Raw genomic sequence first — 4,271 nt, 5'->3', positions numbered from 1 at the left:
TCCATCCATCCATCCATCCATCCATCCATCCATCCATCCATCCATCCATCCATCCTTTGATTGTCGCTTGTCTTTGTATTTTGCACAACTGTCCACAGTTTTCTTCATGACTGCATGGGAAATACCATGAGATTTCTGTATTAAAATCTTTTTATTGGGCTTTTGTAATATTCAAATTATCTGGGAATCTAAATTTTCTTCAGCTGTACACAAAAGCTGAACAAAAAAAATTACAAGATATAAACACTTGATATAAACACAAAAATCTAAATTACAAAAAGATATATATATATATATATATATACACACACATTTGTAATGAATGATATGAGTCATTTATATAAAATGTATATGGAATTAACGTTTTAAAACCAAATTAATGCAATAAATCAACATTTTGATGACAGTTTAAGCATACCCTATTTTCTGATATGTACGCCACTACTGTTTTCCACATGCTTTGAACTCTGCAATGCGGCTTAAGCGCAGCGTTTTACCAATCGGTTTCGAAATGCTTGAGAGCCAAGTGGCCTTGAGACAAAAGTGACACTGAGTGCAAGAACAAAAGAGACACAAAAGAGGAAGTTCAATTCCAACACTTTAACGGTTTTAATGCACAGGAGGGAGATGAAGATTGCAATCAGTAACTTTTCCCTTTTTTTAAGCAGCCAATTTTACAGGCACTGGTATGTATTTCATTAAAAGTAAAAAAAAAAAGTATTTATGTGTGAATCTTAAAACATGGACACTTGTGACTTGTAGACAAGTGCTGCCTATGCATGCACCCTTCAAAATCAGTGGGTCAGACTCATATGCAAGTGAGTTCAACAGAAATTACTTGTAAAGAGTGTCCGTTACATTTGTCTTACTGCTGAACCAAAAAAAACAGAAAACTGAAAAGTTTATTAAAAAAACAGTAATAAGCAGCGGTGTGAATATTTTTGGTCAAAATTATCATGTCATTCATGTCCATTGAAAGCGATAAAAAGTAAAAGTAAAACAAACAAAAGTGGCTATTGCTTTCAGCCCCACAAACTGCTATCATCCGTGTGTTTTGGTTCAGATGTTTGGAATCCTATTGTGCTGATGCACTTTGTCCATTTGGATCTAAAGCGCCAGCGTGTTCTTCCGCGCCTCCGGTTTGCACTGCTGAAGTGCCATCGACGACTCAGAATGGCAGCTTTATGAAGCAGGAAATTTGTTCCTTTCTTCTCATTGGATGTAAGGAGAAAAGAATAGGTAACATTATGAGACGTATCTCATTAAAAAGGAGGGGGGGGGGCTAATGGCAGCTCTTTAACGCAGAGCCTCGGCTGCCTCTGCAGACATCAGTGCTCTTCTCCGCTGATTGCCCCTGCAGCCTCAGCATCACTTAACTTCACATTAAATCGGCCCGCGCTCTGTCTAGTTTGAGCCGGGGTAAGAGGGGAGGGAGCAGCTAGTCAGCGCGTTAATGGAAGCAGAAGGACCTTTTCACTTCTCCCTTTGTTACCGAGAAGAAATGAGACCCACTAATGTCTGTGGATGTAGAGACCCACATTCATTAAGGCTCCTGTGCAGGAGGAGTTAAGAAACCAAAAAGGAGAGCAATATTTTCTTCCTGTTGCTCTTTCTGAGCGCTGTCAGTTTTGTCGTGCATGTTTTTAACAGACCAGACATGTCCAACATGCCCAGTGAGCGAGGATAATTTACAAGGAGAATAGATCTTAGTACGAGGTGTTAAAAGAAAATAAAAAGATAAACTGTATTTTTTAAAAGAAAAAACAATATCCCAGGTATAAATGAAGACTGTTCTTCAAAGTGTTTCTCAGGTGCTTTTGATTGTTGAATTAGCATTTTCCATCTGATGAAATCCCAAATTGTTGGTATTGTGGTGAGATCAAGCGTCTTTGGAGGCTACGCCATCTAATCTTCTATAAAATATCACATTCACATCAGTAGATGTAACCTTTGTCCAAAATCTGTTAATAAGATCCCAATTTTATTTCCTCTGGAATAAATAACACTTTGGCACGAGCAGCAACTCTACACAAAACTCGCAATCGCTTTGAAGATCTCTTGCTGATATTAAATTAAAGTAAGAGTTATGTTTGAAAAGAAGTGACTGAGAATAAAGGAGAGAGTATGGATGTCTCAGGATTATTTTCTAGCACACCTTTGGGTGTAAACCTGACAGTAGAGGCAGAGCTCCCACAGTGATGGAGGCTTAATCCTGTTATCTGTCTCATTTACACATACTTCCAGGGTCTCTGTATTTGCAGAGCTCCTGCAGGCCTCTATCAACGCTTACAGTTTTCCTCTCCATGCGACGAGAAGCTGAGCGGTCGGGCTTCCTACGTCGTGTTAGTTATCTCGTGATAACTAACACGAGATAACTCGTGTTAGTTATCTCGTGTTAAGTAACATACAGGACAAGACTTCATTCACTTGATTATTTTTCTTTCTCAATTTGAACATTCCACACGGGCAATTGAACATTGTGCTACAGCAAAACTCAGATGGAGTTAATGCTCCTTTAGTATAGTCCAAAATGACGTTGACACAGAGAGGTGTTACAAACTCATGCACAAATCCCCACACAGCTGTGGGCACACAACTCCATAAATATGGAGAAAATGAGAGTGGAGCTGAAGGAAGAGAAAATGGAGTAGATATGGAGGGACATAGCCTTTGGGGGACTGTTTTTCCATCTGCCAAGCAGACAAGCATCCATTCAGCGTTGTTTTATTTTTACATTTTTTCACCAATTGTTATCAGCCTTGTCCCGGGGCAGCACACTGGGTTAGCTAACTACCCAATATGGGGGCATATTGTACGTTCAGACAGCACATTGTTTTTGCCCTAACAATGAATATGCTAACAGCTTCCTTTCTGGAAACAACAAAATAAAGTAGTTTGGATTAAAAAAAAGTGAATCTTGAGGATGGTTTTTGTGAGTGCCCTACGCTCTGTGCGATAATCTGCCCTGTGGCTGAAAAAGCAATTTCTCAACCGTTCCCCACCCCAGAAACACGTCCATTGTTTGTGTGTCTCCTGACCCTACTGTAGCCACAAGCCCATTCATATCAATTTGTGTCACTTCATTACACTCCGGCCATCGTTTAACACCGCGACTGCTAAATCTTTTTCTCTTTCTGTTCCCTTTGCTCTGAGCCCGAGATTAAAGCGCTAATGACCACTCAATCTTCTCATTAGAAAGCCTGGCCAGATACACTTTTCATCGGACTCTGTCACGCTCCTCAACTGGACTGTCGACTGAATGAAGACGGAGGAACCTACAGAAAGTATTTGTTGCTTTGCAGAAGAATTTGGATTTTGGTTGATTCCTTGTGTACAAACACAGCTTGGATTTTCTTTTCTAAAACCTTGTTTCCATATGTGTTGATGCTTGCAAATGTGGAGACATTTGGTGTATTAAAAATTGTTATTCATATTAATTAGTACTAGATTTGTGATGCTTTTGCCTTTCACACATTAAATGCACACTGTGTTCGTCTGGGTGTGGTTACTGTATCTGCCTCCGTTCAGTGCAGATTCTCAATTGTATTGGGGCAAAATTATTCACACCCTTGGCAGATTTAAGTTTAATGTGATAGTTTAATTTTACTAAAATGATTTTGTTTTGTTTTTTTGACTAGAAGTCATAGTAACATTACAAGGAGTCCATTCTGTCAGGAAATTTGTGAAGTAAGATGCAGATTAGGGTGATAATCCCCAAAATTACCCCAAAATAAACCGTCAAAATACCAGTGGTATCATGCAAAAAGCTTTTTAACAGTAATAAAGGCCTTTGTTGATATGAGTGTTTGGGTGGGTGTTAAGGATGTTTAAAAAAAATATAATTCCTGTAAAAGAAAGGGGGATTTAAACAATTAAGAATAAAATTTTTCAAATTATAAATGAAAGGTGTAGAAAATTGGGGAAAAGTCTGAAAACTGGCTGGGATCTAATAAGACAGACTGTCATTTAATATATTTGTTATATAAAAATATGTGTTTTTAATTTATATGAATCATATAATTGTCATATCATGTCTGATTATTTCCATTATTCCTCACAGCCTAGTTTAATCTTTCAGTTTGTTGAGTACTAAATTTTAGGATTTGCTTTGCATTTAGTATATCTTCCTGATCTAGTTTATTCCTTCTGGTTCTGCTCAGCTTTAATGTCATATTTAGATCCAGTGTTTAGTTATTAGCTTATTTTCCTAGTTCCCCTGCTCTCTCTCTCTTTGTGTCTCTCTTTTTCTCTCTCTCTCTCTCTCTCTCTCT

General features: G+C 38.2%; 1 long non-coding RNA gene across 1 annotated transcript in view; it reads left to right on the top strand.

Annotated features, from left to right (window-relative positions):
* Positions 1-3,392, top strand: part of LOC103478456 (uncharacterized) — a 9,244-nt gene extending 5,852 nt beyond the window's left edge. Inside the window, exon 3 of the long non-coding RNA XR_535803.1 lies at positions 3,196-3,392. This is a non-coding gene — a long non-coding RNA (uncharacterized LOC103478456). The remainder of the gene's footprint in view (positions 1-3,195) is intronic.
* Positions 3,393-4,271: the final 879 nt, after the last annotated feature.

This window comes from Poecilia reticulata, linkage group LG16 (genome assembly GCF_000633615.1).
Source record: "Poecilia reticulata strain Guanapo linkage group LG16, Guppy_female_1.0+MT, whole genome shotgun sequence".
NCBI lineage: Eukaryota > Metazoa > Chordata > Actinopteri > Cyprinodontiformes > Poeciliidae > Poecilia > Poecilia reticulata.
This window is presented reverse-complemented; position numbering and strand designations above follow the sequence as displayed.